At 37.6% G+C, this 21,000-nt stretch overlaps 1 protein-coding gene across 1 annotated transcript in view; it reads left to right on the top strand.

The window, feature by feature from the left end:
* Positions 1 to 411: 411 nt before the first annotated feature.
* The window catches only part of Mei4 (meiotic double-stranded break formation protein 4), a 158,951-nt gene continuing 138,362 nt past the window's right edge, over positions 412 to 21,000 (top strand). Inside the window, exon 1 of the mRNA XM_041679717.1 lies at positions 412 to 505. The gene's annotated coding sequence lies outside the window, so the exon portion shown is untranslated. The remainder of the gene's footprint in view (positions 506 to 21,000) is intronic.

Here is a 21,000-nt window from a genome sequence, read left to right as displayed (position 1 = left end):
TTCTGGCTAGTAAGCCCCCTGGAGCTCTCCTTAGAAACCATCCAGGCATCTGCCTCTTGCAGCAGAGGAGCTTGACAATTATGGAACCTCACAGCGGTCGCCAAGATGCAGAGGACTCCTGCCTGTTCCCGCCAAATCCGTCTCGAGCCTTCGCCGAGCCCATCCGAGCCCGCCCGAGCCCCTCCGAGGCGAGTAGCGCAGGGGCTTCTGGGGATTGTGGTCTCCGCCCGCCTGCCTCTTGATTGGCAGGGGACGAAAGGAGCAGGGCGGAGTGCCGCTCTGGGCTCTGGCGCCCACCTGCGGGCAGCGCTTGCATCCGTGCTCGTGGCACGGAACACCAGCCCCCGTGCTTCGCTTGCCGCCTGAGGGCGTCCTTCCTTCTCAGGAGCCGTGGGTTTGTGCAGCCAAGGCTTGCCCTCTGTTCTCTCAGGCCGCTGCTTCCCCTCAGGCTGCGCATGCTCTCAGGTGCTGAGACTTGGGGCTCTGGGTCACGCCCTTGGAGGAGGTAGGTCTCGTTACTTTTCTTTCTCTTTTCTTTTTACTTTTTTTGGTTTCTTTCAAATAGGGTTTCTCTGTGTAGCTTTGGAGCCTGTCCTGGAACTTGCTCTGTAGACCAAGCTGACCTCGAACTCACAGAGATCCACCAGTCTCTGCTTCCCGAATGCTGCGATTAAAGGTGAGCACCATCACTGCTTGGAGGGTCTTTCTATAACTGCATCTGGAGCCTCAGAAACTTTGGCAGGAAAAGTCTGTCTTATGTGGTGTGTTTTACATCTCTGAGTGTGTGTAAGCCCGGCTCGAAGGTCAGTATTGTTTCTGAGGCTTTCTGAAGAAGAGGACATGTTGTGGACTGGTTAGCCACTTGTTGATCAGATCTTTGATTTTAGTTCTGGTTAGCTACGTGTTGACCAGATCTTTGATTGAGCAGTGACACACTGGGAGCGACACACTGGGAATGACACACTGGGAGGAGCTGCAGAAAGCGTTGAGGATATTAAAGATGGGGCAGATGGGGTCTCTTGTCTCAAGGAGGTGACAGGATAAGACCCATCATGGGAGAAGAACTAGGTTATGTACCCTATCAGAAGAACAGGGTCAGGATTGGAGTCTACATTACCAAAAAAGGAGCTAGTGAGGGTTTGGTGAGTTTACAAAGTAGTAGTAAATAAGTAATTTGAATTGAGTTAGGTAAAGCCTTGAATAGCTTTATAGTCCGCAGTTATATATTTAGGATTTGAATTCCATCAGGAACCACAGAAAATAAATCGGTACTTTGACAGTCACAAAATACATATATTGTAATAACAATTCAGTGACATGGAGTCTTTAATAACTAAATTTTCCCACATATTTCGGGGTTTTTGAGACGAGGTCTTACTGTAGACCCGCCTGTCCACCTGCTCTCATGTCTTATAGGTCACAAAAATGACCTATTCAGACATAAAATTTGGGGATGACCAGGAGCACACATATTTTTTAATTATTTTTTATGAGTGACAATGGGAATATCAATATTTCAAATCAGATATTTAAAAATAGTATTATGAAGGCTTTGTTAAAACTTGTATAATATTAATATGTACCACAGTTTAATATGTCAAACAAAATTTGAAGTTTAGCATATTTTAACTTTCATGGTATATACGTACGGCATGTATATGTTAATTTCTGTTACTTGAAGTCAAAAGTCAGAGCTTCAATTTGATAGGTTGTTAAAATTAACTCAAATTATTTGAAGTGTCAGTGAGATAGTCATACTTAATGACTGTATTATGGAGAATAGTTTGGAGGAGTTTCGAGTTAGAACCTTGAAGGTTAATAAAAGTAAAATGTCTTAATGAGTTGAAGAAAGGGTGGCTAAGTTTTGCGCTGAGATATGATTGGAGCGGTAGCACTCATACACCCAGAGGTGTTTCAAAATCAGCGGCATGACTCTGAGTGTCAACTGCTGTAGCTGGGAGGAGAAACATTTGAGAGTTTGGCAATTATGTCACTTGTTTGGCCAGAACATTTATATCCTGTAGAATATTGAAAAATTCTCTATTTTGTAAAAAACTAATAATTTTAAAGATATTGTAAATGTTTATTTTATGCAGAGCACTTCGACTTCATACCTCCCTCTCTCCCTTTTCACATCCTCCCCCTTTCCACTAGGTATCCTTTCTCTCTCTTTGTTCTCCTAGACAGTTTCATTTTGCTTTCATGTCATATGTATGTGCATGACTTTATGTATCTCTATAAAATCTAGGAACCACAATGAATGAGAGAAATATTTGTCTTTCAGATACTGATCTAACTGCCTTAAAATGATCATCTCCTATTGCATCAATTTTCCAGCAAAGACATGACTTTCATTCTTCTTTATAACTGAAAGATATTTCATTGTGTATATGTAACATGTTTCTCTTATCCCTTCCTCTCTTGTGAAGAATACTTCATTGGTCTCATGATTGTTTAGGGGAGAAGGGCTTCAAGAATCACCAATGCGCTTATATTTCTGCAACAGCTTGACTTGAATCAGTTGAGAAGATGTGCAGGAATAATATAACTAGGTCATATAGACGATTTATATTTACTTTTTGTAGAGACTTCCACAGTGGCTGAACTAATTTACATTCGACCAACAGTATATAATCATTTTGTTTGTCAACTTCTTCACTAGCACTTTCTGTTATTCACGTTTTTAGTGATTAGCATTCTGACTAAACTCACTATAGTTTTTAAAAATATTTTAAAACTCATTTGAGATGACAATGCAATTATATCATTTCTGGAATCTCTCTCTCTCTCTCTCTCTCTCTCTGTGTGTGTGTGTGTGTGTGTGTGTGTAAATATATAGATTCAACTGCTCAGCTAGTATAATGTTTTGATTTGTGTTTCTTGGATGGCAAATAGGCTAAACTTTTATTTTTGCATGCTTATAGACTATTTGCATTTCATCTTTTGAGATTTGTCTATTTGCTTCATATTCAATTTAGTTATGGAGTAGTTTGATTTCTTGTTTATTTTTTTAGTGTTTTTTATATGTTCTTAATATTAATCCTAAAAGTAGCAAGGATTATGTCTCATTCTGTAGACTTTCTTCACTCCATTAACTATTTACTCTCCTATGCTGAAACATTAATTTCATTATGTCCTAATTATTTGTCATTGACCTTATTTTGTGAATGATTTCTGTCAAATCTTTGCCTATGCATTTACCTTCAAGTTTCTTTCCTATTTTTTTTTCCTATAACTATTTCAGAGTTTCAGGTCTGATAGTTTTTTTTTTCCTTTCTTAATGGTGAGAGAAACCTGAGTATCATGTTATTTTGAAAGATAGAAGTTGAAACGGATGAGGAAAATGTCATGAGGCCTCAACTGTAAATGAAGAACTAAAGACATCTCAGGAAAGCTGGGAGTGGGGAAGGTGATCATCCCCACGGAAGAGCACTCCAATTGGTTGTTCAGGGTCAAATGGCTAGCTCTGAAAACATGCAAAAATACCATCATATGGACTGAACTAGTTATATATTTAGGAATATGTATGTATATACATATATGCATACCATAACAATTAGTGAAAAGAATCCATAAATTTGAAGGTAGGGGTATGTGTAGCACAATTAATAAAAACTCAGAGACAGAAATTGGGGTAAAACCGAAGGTCAGAAAAGAAAAAAAAGTCCAGCCACTGGCTCTACCTCAGTCCAAAATGGCAATCTTGGCTCCAGGAATCTCAGAATGAGACTGTGTGTGAGAGCTGTCTCCTCCTGTTTTATAATCCTCTCCAGTTCTGGGCTTAAGGACATGTACCACTATCGCCTGGTTTCTATTGCAAACTAGTGTGGCTACTGGGATTAAAGGTATATGGTATTGCTGCCTTGTATGTAAGGCTGGCCAGTGTGACTGTTTTACTGTTCTGATCCTCAGGCAAGCTTTATTTGTTAAAATACAAATGAAATGCCACTATAGGTGTATGAGGGGGGGGGGGGCAGTTAGAGGAAAGAAAGGGAAGATGGAGATTTTCTTTTTATATTTTAATCTCAAAAATAAAAGACAAAAAGAAATCATAACATGGAATCACTTTGAGTTTATTCTTCTTATTTTTTTTCTGTGTTAGGGATGGAGCCAAATTTTTTGAGTTTATTAGGTTAGGCAAGTGCCCCATCACTGAGCTATACCCTCAGCTGGAGGGTGCTAAAGGACTAAGGGAGTCTTCAGCCAGAGGATTAGATTGTAAGAACTAAAGAGGGAAGGGTGGTTTGTGGAGAAGATACAAGGATTTGGAATGGAACTGATGCATATTTTTTGAAACGTTGCTTATGGTATATAAAATCAGAAAGATACTGGCTGTTATTTTTGAGGTGCATATCACAGAGTAATGACATTTTCTTACATTCCAGCTGAGTGGCTAAGGATCTAGCTTACTTTTCTGTCCATCCAGTTGATATATTAATCACCTAATAGTTTTTCAGTACAAACCCACTATTAGTAATAGGGATTTCTGCTCTAGTCTGGTAGATTGTGATCAATGGCATTTACTAACTGTGGAGGGATATAAATATCAAACAACTCTTTAGAGGGCATAATCTAGGTGTAGTCCTGATACCTGCATTAGAAGGAAATAACATGTCTTGTGAATCAAGGAAAGAGACTTTAAACATGGAGTTAACTTTGATCCTTGTTTACGGGCCTGCTATACCTCTCTTTTGCTGATACATCTTCAGTTACCATCAACTTCTTCCTGGGTCTGCATTTGAAATATGTTTTTCCATTGGGCTGGTGGGGTAGGTTGTGAGACATTAAAGAACCAACACTCTGTGAGGTTCCACCTCGAGCTCGGTATTGCTGCCTTATGGTGATGAAATGTGAACTAAACAGCCATTAAATTTTATTCATGGTATATTATTCCCATTGGGGAAAAGAACGGTTTAGGGAATGATAAATTGATGATCAGCCACAGCTGCCACAGACTAAGCCTTCTAACATCTGATAGAGAAACCACAGCAAGTGCAGTGCCTGTCACTTCTTATTAGGAATTTTTGGTAACAGCTAATGAAAGTATCATCTCCCCCCCCACCCTTTTCCTGTTTTAAATTTTAATGCTTTCAGAGTTAAGTGATTGTGGAGTAAGCATCCTCTCTGTAGGGAAGCAAAGTTACTGTTGCTGCGATGGTTTGGCATTATAGCACTGAGTGTTGGGCTAAATGGTTTTACAGTCAATTATATTGTAATTTAAAAGATAGCCAAAAGTCACCTCTGTCAAATTTTGTTTGGTGTGATTCAGAATCTTTTCTTAATAAGGATCTTCTCTTAAAAGAGGCTCTTCTGTGATGTGTGATGTGGAAAGAGGTGAATAATGAAGACCCGATAAAACATAAGACAATGTTTTCATCACTTGCAGAGAGTAAAGCCTTTAGTAGATAAGATTATCTATGTGATTCTTTTCTGTTACTGGTTTTAATAATGGAAGATAAATGAAAGTCAAGTGACAACAGCAGAAATATGATCTTGAAGACTGGGTTTTAATAATGGAAGATAAATGAAAGTCAAGTGACAACAGCAGAAATATGATCTTGAAGAATGCTAGCTTTCCTCATGATTTGGTACTATTAACTAGGGCACCTAGATATGTGTGTTACAACATATTAATATATGTCCTTTAGTATAAATATACCACTTTAAACACACTAGATATTATTTAGAGCAAAGTTTGAGAACTATTTTATGTATTGTTAGAGAGTCAATATTTGTAGGCTTTGTAGGTCACACTATTTATATTGCAGCTACTCAGCGCTGAAATTCTAATGCAAAAGCAGCTATACATAATTGAGTGAATGTGAACATTTATTTATATAGAAACCAGGATGCTCTCATCTGACATATGGGCCATGGTTTGCCAACCTCTGATTTATAGCCCCTCGGAGATTTCCTAGTGAATACAGAGTACTGCAGATCAGAATGATTGATAGCTGAATGCTACATAAAAGCAGAGATAAACTCATTTTATTGCGTGTTTTATCTTCATTTCTAACACAGTGTCTGATAAGTAAGAGTTAATTAAGCTAGTTAATAACAAGCAAGTTTATATGGTGGAAGAGTATCCTAGGTAAGCTAGGACTTTCTACATATGATTTACAGGTTATGCAATAGGACTCGAAAACACTACCATTTGAGGTAGAACAGTTGTTGCCTTTGAGTATGTAGTTCGAAGAACAAATCCAGAGAAGATGAGTGAAAGAAACAGAGAGAGGCTATAAAATGACAGTAACAAACTGTAGGTTTGTGGATCTTTCCCAGTAAAAATGAAAATTGTGTCCTTTGGAAGTCTACTCAGAGAATGTCTTCCAGCGCCTGTCACAGTCTTGGGTTTTCCTAGTGTACCCTCTGCTCTGTGTGTCATTGTTAGCATCTGTGATGCGTATTTTCCTCTTGTCTCTCCAGATACTGTACCTGTTCTTTCTGTCTTTCCGATGCCTGCTCCTCCTCGTAACCCAGGGCTCCCTTCAGAAGTCCTCTTCTTACTCCACCCTCTCTTGCTCTCCTCCTTTATAAAGGAGCTAGCTCTCTTGCCTTAGGCTTTGATCAGTGGAAGGGTGCCTGTTGTACTGCTATGATTTCCAGCTCCCGGGTCATTGTGTGTGTTAGTGTCTTAACTGTCCCCACTTTTAGAAACAGTTTCTAAAAGCTGTATCCACATTATTCATATTGGGGTATCATCAGCTTTTCTACTGATCCTTGATTTTCATAGTAGGCTTTCCAGAGATGCATATTCTATGTCAAAGCATGACTTAGTGTAATCGACACCAGTGACTCTGTTTTTTTATTTATTAATTTGTGTATTATGTTTCTGTGTATGTGTGCACAAGAGGCATGGTGCATGTCTAGGAGTCAGTTCTCACCTTGTACCATGTGTTTTCTGGGATCGAGCTGAGGTCAGCAGGTGGCAAGTGCCCTTATCGCTACCAATCTAGCAAGTCATCTCCTTCTATCTCTTCCAGGGTCAAAATGGTCATGACCACTTAACCCTGTGGTCAGAGGTTGAGTTTGCCTATCACAATTCTGCCATACCTTGCTGTACTTGAACACTTATTCAGTAGGGAACTCACCAGTCTTTACATTCTCGCACATGTTTAGATATACCTGACTGATGGAATACATGTACACTCCTTTATTATTATTATTATTTTTTATTGAAAAAAATTTCCGCCTCCTCCCAGCCTCCCATTTTCCTCCCCATCCTCCCACTTTCCTCCCCCTCCCTCCCCCACTCCTCTCCCCCTCCCTCTCCAGTCTGAAGAGCAGTCAGGGTTCCCTGCCCTGTGGAAAGTCCAAAGTCCTTCCCCCCTCCATCCTGGTCTAGGAAGGTGAGCATCCAAACTGGCTAGGCTCCCACAAAGCCAGCACATGAAGTAGGATCAAAACCCAGTGCCATTGTCCTTGGCTTCTCAGCAGCCCTCATTGTCTGCCATATTCAGAGAGTCCGGTTTTATCCCCTGCGTTTTCAGTCACAGTCCAGCTGGCCTTGGTGAGCTCACAATAGATCAGCTCCACTGTCTCCGTGGGTGGGTGCACCCCTTGTGGTCCTGACTTCTTTGCTCATGTTCTCCCTCCTTCTGCTCATCATTGGGACATTGGGAGCTCAGTCCAGTGCTCCAGTGTGGGTCTCTGTCTCTATCTCCATCCATCACCAGATGAAGGTTCTATGGTGATATGCAAGATATTCATCAGTATGGCTATAGGATAGGGTCATTTCAGGTTCCCTATCCTCAGCTGCCCCAGGAACTAACTGGGGACATTGCCCTCTTCTTTTGTATAGTCATCTTCATTGGGGCTTCATGGAACAAGTATTGCTTATACCTCCTTCTGTTTTTGACAGTAGGTCCTCAGGTTTCTTTGCCTCCCTTGTCTGAAACTCGGTTTTCTAGACAGAATCTCTATTCAATGTGTTGTCTGATCATGATGGATTGAGCCTTGCTTGGCAGGATAACTTCACCTGGAATATGGAGAGGTAAAGGAGCGACATCTTCTCCCTGTGTGCATAGATGCAGTAAACTGTGGGCCTACCCTTATGCAAGCACCGCATATATTGAGAACAGTTGTCTCTGATGATTCCTTAAGGTTTTCTCTTCTAACGTAGATTTAGCTATAATTAAAAACTTTCAGTCAATGCAAACTTTTTTTATATATTTCAAATCTATATAGTAAACATCACCATATGTCTGTATTTTAGTGTCTTGTTCTGTTTATTCTTTTTTGACACTGAACTTTTTCTAGACCTTCTCTACTGATTTCATAATTATATCCCTTATATATTGTGGATTTAACAAAATATATAGAAATGTGTCACCTTTTTGGTTGAATAGCAAACTGAGATTCAGGAAATGTTTAGAAGTAAATTCTTAAGTGAATTATTAAATTTATCCAGTTTTAATACTGAAAATCCAATTTATCTTTTTAGTAGCCCTCTCAGGTAATTGTCAGCTTCTATAATTCTTTTTTCTGATTCATTTAGTGAATTAATTCCTTATTTAATTTTTGATTAGATTGCATTCACTATGGCAGAACTCTAGAAAATAAACCCTCTTGTATTTAACACATGCTTTTGATTAGTTGAAATACATAGAATAATAAAAACATCCTATTAGAAACTAGTTTTGATAGTTGATGAGAGAGTTCTAACATTCCTAATCTTTAGTATGTTAGAAAATGTATTTCAAAGGCTGCTTCTATTCCTATATTGTCCTTTTATTTACATAAATGCTTGTCATGGCAAGTTGAAAACCCAAACAAAACCTTATTATTTCACATTTCCCGGTGCTGATTGTTTATACCTCCTCAGAAAAATAGAAGGTTAAGCTTACATTTCCTTCTTCAGTGACTGCATGCATACCTGACCAGAAGCTTATTCATGTGGTTTTCTGTAATTTGCTCATTTTCTTATTCTTCTGCTTCTGTAGTCTTCCCCTCAGATTAAAAGTCCAGAGGGAAGGGACTTCTGAGTTTGCAGTGTCTGGTACAACCAATCATTGATTCTTAATGCTTACTGACAGTGTAATAATTTAATATTCTGCCTTTCTATAACATCACACAGACATTTAATATAGTTCTCAAAAGATCACAGCTTCCTAAAACTGTATTTGCCTGATAGCTATAACCTAAATAATACATTATTATGTAAGCTTTGTCTTTTAAAACATTCAGTTTTCATCCATTAATCTGCTGATTAATCATAACTATTGCAACCTTGTAAGAGATAATAAATCTATGTATAAATATGTATTATATCTCATATATATACATATATATCATATGTTTCTGATAAATTCTTCATAAAAACAGTTTTTTAAAACAAATAGGATACTTTAAATGCTATCTGAATACTACAAAACTATGTAATAAGATTAATTTTAATGAGTTTGCTGATAAATTTGTAAAGATGAACCCCCCCAAAGAAATCATAGTTTATTAACCCATTGCTTGCTTAAAAATACTGCCAAGTTTCAAAAGAAAAATTGATAATAATTAAGTATTGTATTTATGTGTAAATGCAGACGTGCCATGGGTGCAAATGTATGTGGAAATCGGAGATCTCCAATAGCTTTCCAGACTGGTTTTTAAGAGGACCTCTTAGTGAACTTTGAGATTGCCAGTTTGGCTAGACTGTCTAGCCAGCAAGCTCCAGAGATCCTCCTACCTCTACTTCCTAGTAATAGAAACATGCATCAGTTTCTTATATTTTAACAATGCTTACAATAAGAAAAATCTTTATCCTGTAGGATGGTTCAGCTGGGTGTTGCATGACTCTGATGACCTTAGTTCATTTCCTACAACCCATAAAAGAGAGAAGGAAGAAACTGACTCCACGGTGTCCTATGACCTCCACAAGTGTGCCATGGCATGTGGGTGCCTGGACACACAAACACACACACACACACACACACACACACACACACACATCAAACAAAGACATATAATAATAACTGAGTTTTCAACAAGATTTAAAAATACCATTTTTAATAAGTTTGAAATTGATAGCTCAAACTTTTAAAATAGGATGTAAAAATTTATGTTGAAGGGAAATGAAAAATGATGACAAAATTTGAAGAAAATTCTCTATAGGTGTTTATTATTTCTGCTATTTTTTTGTATCATTATGTTATAACCATACTGTAAGAGTTTTACATTAGGCATTGTACTCTTTCTAGTGCTGAGCAAAAGAACTGAAATCAGAGAGAAATGGATTTATGCCCATTATGTATATATCTTATATGATACTCTTAGATATGCATATCCATAATTCAACCCCATGCCAGGTACTTTATTAAATATCTTCTGTATGATGATCTCATTTAATTTTCAGCGTGACTGTATGAGGTAGCTTGTACCATTTGTGTTATTTTTCAGATAATCAAGCAGGTCTGTGGAGACTAAGCAAGCAAAATGTTCGAAGGCTGGAGCCTGAACTTTAACCAGACTTTTGGCCTTGGCAGCTGGAACTCTTCACTGCCACACAGCAGTTTTCTGGGACTTGAGTAGTTACAGATTCAGAACTGCAAAAGACCGTGGTCAAACTGTGGCTTTCATATCAGTGCCGGAATCTGTCCCTCATCATTGCAGGCTCATGGCTCAGCTTCTGCTTGAGTAACTCCTGTAATTGGACTTACGAGACAGCGCTTTCTATTATTGGAAAACTCTTATCAGTAGATATCTTATTTGTCTGTTTATTAGAAATTTGTCTCCCTGTAATTTCCACCTGTTGGCTCTAGTTCTGCTTCTAAAAAACCCTGAATGTATGTCTTTTCATTTTCTCCTAGCGGCTTTCCAAGGCTGTGCTGAACTTCTGGCAGCTCCATCTGGGTGTAGTGTTCATAGGGGGCCAAAAAAAAAAGTGTTCTTGAGAAAGTACTGTGGGTCTCAGCCACTGCCTTTCATCTCCTCTCTCCTAGGCTTGCATTTCCATGTTCTTTCAAACATGGATCTTCTCTGTGCATCTCTACTAGGAAGTCACTTGCCAAATGGGGTCATTTTGGGTTATTCTTTAAAATATGGACAATTTTTATCTCTCTGTTCATTTTCATCTACATTGTTTGTAGCTGGTTATAGCAATCTGAAATATCTACATTTTGCTTATTTTCTTAGTGATTCCTCCTATTTGAGTTAAAAAATTAAGTGATGTACCTGTTTCCATCACTGTCAAAATCTTTGAAGATATAATATGTGACCAACAGGTACTTGTTAAATAAGTCAATGGATTACCATCACACTTACATTTCATGGTGCTATGGCCATCAAAGAACTGGAGGAGAGAGGCTGCTCATATTCTATATGAGTAATAATAATAATAATAATCATAATAATCATAATGTGCTTGTGTACATGTATATGCATGATGTATTTAGGGGGCTTGCTTGCCATGATGTTCCTATATATATATGTGTGTGTGTGTGTGTGTGTGTGTGTGTGTGTGTGTGCTTGTAGGTCAGAGGATGAGTTTGTGTAGTCACTTCTTTCCAATCACATTTCCATATTTTCAGAGATTGAGCTCAGGTTGGTAGACTTGTGTGACAAGTTCCTCTACCTCTCTAAGCCATCTTACCAGGCTTGCTTACTTTCTTTGTGGAAGAAACCATATCATTAGAAATTCTATAAATTTTTTTTGATCTTTCATTTTCACACACTTCTGGTCAGTTAATTTCTTTGTTTACTCAGGAATGTTGTCTGACAAAATAGTTGCCTGTATCATATTCCTGCTGTTGAATATTATAATACTAAAATTCTACAATACTAGTTGTGATAAAAATAAAATTTGTCATTGATTTTATCTTTTAATGACCTAAAGTCATAGTTTAGTGGATAAATGTATACTTACTTTTATAGTATCAACAAATTATTAATTACTTTAGTGGTCTCCTTGTAGCTCTTCATCTTGATTTTTTGGTTGACAGTGTATCTTACAAATTTTTTGTTGTTGCTGTTGTTGTTCCTGAAAGTGAGCACAGCCTTAGATAGGCGAATAGTTCCACATTAGTATGTTTTTTGGACCTGGTAATTGAAGACAATTGAAACAGGTGAGGAGAGACAGATGCTCTGATGTGCAGTCTACAAGAGTTCTCAACCTTCCTTATGCTCTGACAATTTAAAATAGTTCTTCATGTTGTAGTGACCCCCAGCCATAAAATTATTTTTGTTGCTACTTCATAACTGTAATTTTTCTACTGTTGTGATTATCTTCATAAAGTAAATATCTTTGTTTTCTGATGGTCTTGTGTGATCCCTGTGAGAATATAGTTCAGCACCCCAAAGGGTCACAACCCATAGGTTGAGAACTACCTATCTAGGAACACTAGACTATCTGTTCATTCCCTAGTCGGCAGGGTTTAGGAAACTCTCACTGAGTCCTGAGAAAACATTGTTAATTTCCATAAGATGTTAGTAGGGCATGGCCACTGGACCGGAACAGCTTCCCAACAGATTTCTGTTTGTCATTAGAGTGGTGTGCAACAGAGAGCCAGCTGCCTGGCTTTAGTGGAAGAACACAGCTGAAATTAGCAGAAGGTGTCATTGAAACAGGTGATCTGTCTCTTGGCAGAGTGAATGGGGAAGAAGTTCGTCACAGTCAAGAGGTGTGTTGGGATACAGAAGGAAACGACAGATATGCTTTCCATGTCCAGAGAGTTGACTCTAGACCTATGAATTATTAACACGTACGGTTGCTGTTTAAGTGTTTGCACATCTACCCAGATCAAAGGATGCTGTCAGTCATTAGTGCTGTGTCAGACTGTTCTGAATTCAAATCTGCAGAATCATCATTGGGCACGGTGCAGGAAAACTCTCATGGCTGCTTAGTTAAAATCATTTTTAATGTATTTGGGAATGTTCTTAATAACAAGGGACCTTTTGACAGTATGATGTGAATGTATCATCGCTAAACACGAAAGCTTTGCAGATATGTCTGACAAGGACAATAGTAACTAATGAGTGCACTGTATCTTTACATACCCTTTTTGTGTGAAGGGGAGGGATATATATTTTAGGATATTATGTATTTGTCATGGGTGTATGGAAATATCTTAAGGCTTTTGTGAAGTGTATTAGAATTAAAATGATTTCACCAGGGATATAATATCAGTATAAACCTTAGTAACCTCAATCACATTGAGGCTTTTGTTAAGCTAACAGATACCATTGCTTGGAAGTGAAATGTAAGGCACAGATGTGAATAATTGCCTTTCATGTTACACAAAGAGCTGGAATTTATATTTGGTTCAGTGATTACTGTTAAGGAAGGAGGGAAAACTTGTTACTGTAGTGGCTAAATGGATCAAGAAAAAAGAGCAAAAGCCAGGAATTATAGTCAAGAAACTTCTGAGAATCATTTCTCTTTCCCAGATCAAAAGTAGTGTTGTCGTGTAGCTCTGACAGAAGTAGGATTCAGTTATACAGGAAGGCAAAAAAGATATCACAATCACAAATCAGTGTGACCATGCCCCTGCTTTAAAACTCACTCTACAAACAGGGACAGGAGACATTTTCACCCCACTGGTAAATTCCCTCCTCCTCACTATGCAGTAAAGTCTGCCTATTGTGGAGGTTAAGGCATGTCTACTTCATTTATTTTTAGTGTTCTGTAAGCTTCTTCTACCTTCATAGGGATATCCTTTTTTAGGGTGGGAAAATCTATGATTTTGTTGAATATATTTTCTGTGCCTTTGAGTTGGAGTTCTTCTCCTTCTAACTCTATTATTCTTGGGTTTGGTCTTTTCATGGTGCCTCAGATTTTTCTGGATGTTTTATGTTAAGAATTTTTTGGATTTAATGTCTTTTTGACCATGGAGTCTATATCCTCTATAGAATCATCAGCACCTGAGATATTTTTCTTCTATCTCTTGTATTCTTTTGGTTGTACTTGTCTCTGTAGTTCCTGTTCATATAACCAGATTTTCCATATCCAGAATTCCTTCGGTTTGTGTTTTCTTTATTACCTCTCTGTCAGTCTTCACCTGTTTAATTGTTTTTTCTTGCTTTCCTTGGGTTTCTTTGTTCCAATTTTTTGTTTGTCTTTTCCTCTGTTTCTTTTTTTTTCTTTTTTTTTCTTTTTCTTTTTTTTTCTTTTTTTTTCTTTTTTTCCCCTCTGTTTCTTAAAGGGAGTTTTTCATTTTCTCTAAATGTCTCCAGCATTTTCATAAAGCTAAGTTTAAAACCATTTTCTTCTACTTATTCTGGGTTAGGATGATCAAGTCTTCCTGTTGTATGATCACTGGGTTCTTGTGTTACCATGTTGTGTTGAAGGATTTCTTGCATTGGTACTTAACCATCTCTTTCTTCAAATGAGGGCAGCAGTCTCTTTGTATCTTGATCCAATCTTTGCAGTGGCTGTCTAAGTGTTTGGAAGTTTTTCTTTGTCTGCTCTGTAATGTCAATGTCTGTTAAGCGTCTGAGGTCTCTATAAGACTGTTCTCTTGGTCTTCTCTCCTGGTTTGCTCTCTTAGTGCTCTTTCTTAATCCCTTCATTGCTGTAAGAAGCTCTTGGTCCCCTCAGTGTCTCTCTGCTCTTAGGTGAGGTGTGGCTAGTAGCTTGGAGGGTCCAGTGGATGGGTCTGGCTTTTGGGGTAGCCTACCCACATGAAACTCCCTGCTGGTTGACTAGAAAAGCCCAGGGAGTTGGGGGAGGGGCCTGGGGTTTGTCATACTGTGGAGATCCTAGAAAGAAGGGTGTCCTTCCTCTTGGCTGTTCTCTCACCTCTTATGTCCCCTCAGTATTGGAGCAAGTTGTGTTTCGGAGTTCCACCTAGATTGCAGGAAGATAGCCCACATAGTATTTTTATGAATAGCTTTTTCAGATAATTTGCCCACTTTTTCTAATATTTTTCACTTTCCTATTGATTTACATGTATTCTTTTGATGTGAATATTAATGCCTTATTTAAACATGTATTGAGAATGCATTTACTTAAGCCATAGCTTACTTTTTCTCTGTTTTATGGTGACTCAGTGGACAAAAGTTTGATATTTTACTACAGTAAAATTTATCATTTTATCTACTATAGTTTGTGTCTTGCTTTGGTTTTAAACAACTTCCATAATGAGGTACTAAAACTTATGTTAAATATATTCTACAAAACATTTCAAATGCTAAAGATGAAAATATTAATGATGATCATTTATTAAAAATATTGAAGAGTCAAAAATTGGCACATAATACCCAATTAGAATATTGTTTAGCATTACCAGTTTAGTTAGTACAAGACAAAGTTCAATATGGCACCCTCAGTAATATATATATAAATATATATAAATTTACTGTTCAAATTAGATATTTTATGTAGTAAAGACTTTAGAGTAAGGGATCTGTTGCTGAAACATTTACAAAATTCTGATTATTAGTGGGTTTATTAGTGTTAAAATGTGTTCATTTCTGTATCCATATTTCCATATAATAAGCTTGTTTCTGAAATCAATACTTTGTCCCACTGGTCTCCTTACTCTGTCCTTATTCTAGTATTTAGTCAGTAGTGCATAAATTTCAATATATTTATATCTTCAAGTTTCTCTTCAAGTAATTTGCTTCCCAATTTTTATCTTTTTATATTCATTTGACTATTGTAATTTTTGTTTTGAATTCAAATTTGTTTCAATTTACTTAATTAATTTTTTTTGAGACAGAATCTTGCTCTGTACCCCTAGCTGTCTATAACTTACTGTGTTGAAGAGTCTGGCCTCTAAGTCACAGAGATCTGCCTGCCTTTGCCTACCAAGTGCTGGGATTAAAGGCGCTCACCACCATGCATATATAGTTCATTAATTGTTTTTGAGAGAGAGAGTTTTGCTATGGACTGTCCTGGGTCTTTCCTGGCTGTCCTGAAACTATTAATATAAAATAGTCTGACTTTGAACTTATGTTATTTTCCTGTCTCTAACTTTCAAGTGATTGGAGTATAAGCATATACTGTGATGTCTACCCTTGATTTAAGGTTAGAATATATTTATTGAATTCTACAGTGATGTTGATTGGCATTTTGATCAGGTTTGTGTAAATACATTGGTTGTAGGGATGAATTTAATATCGTATTAATATGTTTTCTAATCCATGACCAAAAAACCTCTCAGTTTATTTAGAACTTGATCTGTCATTTCTATTGTTAAATTCATTCCAAGTTCTGCTTTTTAATTAAAATTTGCATAGATAATGGAGTTGATTTTCTTTCTTATTCATCTTGTAGCCTTAATATATTCTCTCAAAAGTTTTGGAAGCCTTAAGATTCATTAACTTCTCCAAAGACAATCATATCAATATTGATAAGGATAATTTTAAAGATAATTGTATTTCTCTCTAATCTATATGTCTTTATCTCTTTATGTTATGTTATTACCAGCAGAAATACAAAAAGCACACTACTGTTCGTAGTTTCATTATTGTTTGTGGTCTTTGTAGTTTTATAGCCACTTCCCTTTTCTTCAAAATGATTGAATGATGGTATTTTGATGCATGAGTGTCAGATTTATCAAAATATTTTGAAGGTATTAAGATTGTATTTTGCTTTTCAAATTATTTTGCTAATATGTTGACCCAAAGTACTGATCTTCGAGTTTTAAGCTAATCTTGTGCTCATAAAGAAGCTTTTGTGATGATAAATTTGATTTTCTAATATTTTGTAAAGGAATTTTATATCTCAGGACATGATTTATATTAGATAGTTTTTATATAAGGTTTTATAGCATGATATATATATATATAGTCAATATGCTGTTTTATATGATTTTGTTGTTAATATTATTATTACTTTTTACATGCCTACCTCAGTTTCCTCTCCCTCCTCTCCTCCTAGCTCTTCCCCCCAACTCCCTTATGCTCCCCTCCTATCCTCTTTTCTTCTGTTTCTATTCAGAAAAAGCCAGACATGCTATAAACTAAATATGGTATATCAAGTTGCAATAAGACCAAGTACCTTCCCTCATATTAAGGCCAGACAAGGCAACCCAGGATGAGGAATAGGGTACCAAAAGTGATTCAGAAACAGTCTCTGTTTCCACTTTTAAGAGAAGACCAAACTAACAACTGTAGGATATATGAAAATAGCCTAGGTCAGTGTAATACAGGCTCCCTGGTTGTAGGGTCAGTGTCTGTAAACCCCTGTGAGCCCAGGTTAGTTGACTCTGTGTGTTTTCTTGTGGTGTCCTTGACCTCTCTGGCTCCTACAATTCTTCCTCCCTCTCCTCTGCGGCATTACCTGGCTTCTGAGTAATGTTTGGTTGCAAGTCTTTTCTTCTATATCTGTAAGTCCCTGGATAAAATCTCTCTGATGATAGTTGGGCTAGGCACTAATCTATGTGTATAGCAGAATATCATTAGGCATCATTACATTGACATTTTGTTTGTTTGCTTGCTTGCTTGTTTGTTGTGTTTGGTTCTATCCCAGATCTCTGGAGTATTCAGTCTCTCAGCCATGGTGCTCCAGGCAGTGTGAGGTGTGGGCCTCCTCTCATGGCATGAGTTTGATGTTGGACAAGTCATTGGTTGGCTACTCCCATAATTTCTGTGCCACCTTTACCGCAGCATATCACAGACTATAGGTTGAAGTTTATGTGGATGGGTTAGTATCCCAGTCTCTCCAATGAATGTCTTACCTGGTGACATTATATGGCCAGTTCAGTCTACTTATCCCCTATTGCTAGGAGTCTTAGCTAGGGTCACCTTTATAGTTTCCTGGGAGTTTTCGTTATACTAGGCTCCTACCACACCCTGAGATGCTCTGTTTTCCAGTTGTCTCTTCTAGTATTCTTCACTCCATCCCTTCTGTTTCCATGCCCACCTGCCCCAGTTCAGTTATAAAATTTATTCTATTTCTGCTTCCCAGGGAGATCCAAGCTTCCCCACTTGAGCCCTCCTTGTTACTTTCCCTATATGGCACTGTGGATTATAGCATGATCATCCTTTACTTGAAAGCTAATTTCCACTTATAAGTGAGTACATAACGTATTTGTCTTTCTGGATCTGGGTTAGCTCACTCAGGATGATTTTTTTCTTGTTTTATCAATTTGCCTGAAAATTTCATGATACTATTGTTTTTTAACAGCTGAGTAATACTCCATTGTGTAAATGTACCACATTTTCTTTATCCATTCTTTGGCTGAGGGGCATCTAGGTTGTTTCCAAGTTCTGGCTATTTGAATGATGCTGCGATAACATAGTGCAACAAGTTTCCCTGTGGTAGGATGAAGAATCCTTTTGGTATGTGCCTAAGAGTGTTATAGCTGGTCTGGAGGTAGATCAATTCCCAGTTTTCTGAGAAAGCACTGTTTTTTTTTTCTTCTCATTTTAGTTTTTTCTTAAAATGTTACATGTATTCTGTACCTTTTAGGTACATAATAGGAGGATTCCCATTTCATTTTATTAAACAGCAGTATAACTGAGAGGCACTGACAAGATGTGAAAGTAGGAACCCTCTGTACCCATTTCCTTTTGTGGATTTATGAAGTAGAAGCTGATGGTGATATAGAATATGATCTGTTGTACAAGCCCGTGCACTTTTTGGTAATTTATAAAGTGTCTGTGATCATCGTCTCCATATGTTTCTGCAAGAGTTCAAAGAAAATGCGTTCTATGGCAAAGAAGGGATGGGGAAGAAAGGGTGGGGGGTATGAGAAACAATCCCAGTGAAACAGTAGCAGGAGGCTTATAGACTTACAGGCTATGATTAGTTACCCATTTTTTAAAAAGAAAAAAAATGATTCCTGACTTGTTTTGATGGGATCGGAACAGAAATAGAAAAAGAAAAAAGGAGAAATGACTAGGCAGCATCATTTTATCTTTAACAGCCTCCCCTCAACCAGTCGCTGCTGGCTTTTCAAGCTGCCTTAATAATTAAAGTAGACAGAGCTGAAGTCTTGAGTAACTCCTGATTCTTTTATGTAAAACTTTACATGATGTTAATCTGCTGAGCACTTCATAATAATTGTGTGTGAGTGTGTGTGTGTGTGTGTGTGTGTCTGCGTGTGTGCGTGCTGAAACTATAAAAAATAATTAGGGAATTTGCCAGCTGGGTCGAATTCACATAATTAACACAAGACATTGTCCAAGCCTTAGTGAAATAATTATGTTAAAAATCTCCTAATAGCTTACTGCCTTGGTATTTCCAGTGCTCTGCTGGCCCAGTGCTGGTATTTGATGAGTCCATATTTCCCTGTCGTGGTTCATAGGTATTTCCTTTTCTGCTTTCACTTTTCTTTTCTTTTCTTTTCTTTTCTTTTTTTTTTTTTTATTTTTCGAGACAGGGTTTCTCCGTAGCTTTTAGTTCCTGTCCTGGAACTAGCTCTTGTAGACCAGGCTGGCCTCGAACTCACAGAGATCCGCCTGCCTCTGCCTCCCGAGTGCTGGGATTAAAGGCATGCGCCACCACTGCCCGGCCTGCTTTCACTTTTCTGGTCACATCCATCTCAGTGGCTTAAGGAATGTTTTACCGATGTCTTTTAGTTAGTTATTTTATCAGTATAAACTCTGCTGCTTCATTCTAAAGCAGCAGCTCTCAACCTTCCAAGGGCTTGATCTTTTAATACAGTTCCTCACGCTGTGTTGACTGTCAACCCTAAAATTATTTTAGTATTATTTCATAACTGTAATTTTGCTATTGTTATGAATTGTAATGTACATATCTGTGTTTTCCTATACTCTGAGGTGACTCCTATAAAAAGGTCGTTCAACTTCCAGGGGGTTGCGACCCACAGGTTGAGAACCAGTGCTCTAAACCCATCTTTCATTTTTTGTTTTTGAAATTCACCTCTATTTATTATTCTGCATCTCATGATGAATGAGTATTACATATATGAAAATTGCATTGTTTAATTTAATAAGCAAGTATACACATATAGTATGCATTGCAGTTTTTTGACATTTGTATGCATTGGGAAATCAGTGAATCAAACTAGCTCATATATCCTCACATAAGTGAGCTTTGTGACTAAAAAGCATTTAAGATCCATCATAGCAACTTCTAAGTTTATATATTTTTTCTTTTTTAAAATATTTATTTATTTATATTATGTATATAATGTTCTGTCTGTGTGGATACCTGCAGACCAGAAGAGGGCACTAGACCTCATTACAGATGGTTGTAAGCCACCATGTGGTTGCTTGGAATTGAACTCAGGACCTTTGGAAGAGCAGGCAATGCTCTTAACCGCTGAGCCATCTCTCCAGCCCCCTACGTTTATATTGTTATTAATGATAATCTCTATCATATTCCCAAGGTCCCAATAATTTGTTCACCCCAAGAGAAACTTTATTTATTTATTTATTTATTTATTTATTTATTTATTGGTTTTTTGAGACATGGTTTCTCTGTAGCTTCGGAGCCTGTCCTAGAACTAGCTCTTGTTCCCAGGCTGGCCTCGAACTCACAGAGATCCTCCTGCCTCTGCCTCCTGAGTGCTGGGATTAAAGGCATGTGCCTCCACCACCTAGCGAGAAACTTCATTTTTTTAAATTAACATCTAATAACTACCCAGCAATGGTCATTCTAGCCTCTGCTTCTCTATGTTTGACATTTTTTAACTGTTGGTGTATTTTATATCTCTCTCTTTATCTTCCTCTCCTTTCCTTTGTTCCTGAAACAGATGATGCTGCATTTGTCTCTGTGTCCTAGTTTCTTTCATTTACAATGTTTTCACATTTTTTCATGCTTCCTCAAATGGCAGACTTTCTCTATTCTGAGACTTAGTATTATTCCATAATACATATTATACTTCTTTCTCATTTGTTTGACAAATACCGGCTGTCTTTTGACTTGAAGGTTTTTCTTTTCTCTTTACTTTTTTCTCTTCTTCCATTCTCTTCTTTTTCTTTCTTTTCTTACCCTTTCCATGCTCTATCCTTCCTCTCTCCATCCCTCCTCTCCTCCATGTTTCTTACCCTTTCCATGCTCTCTCCTTCCTCTCTCCATCCCTCCTCTCCTCCATGTTTCTTACCCTTTCCATGCTCTATCCTTCCTCTCTCCATCCCTCCTCTCCTGCATGTTTCTTA

This window comes from Microtus oregoni, unplaced genomic scaffold (genome assembly GCF_018167655.1).
Source record: "Microtus oregoni isolate MIOR12 unplaced genomic scaffold, Mior012 000032F_ref0000030, whole genome shotgun sequence".
NCBI lineage: Eukaryota > Metazoa > Chordata > Mammalia > Rodentia > Cricetidae > Microtus > Microtus oregoni.
The sequence above is the reverse complement of the archived record's forward strand: the minus strand, read 5'-3'. Positions and strand labels throughout refer to the sequence as shown.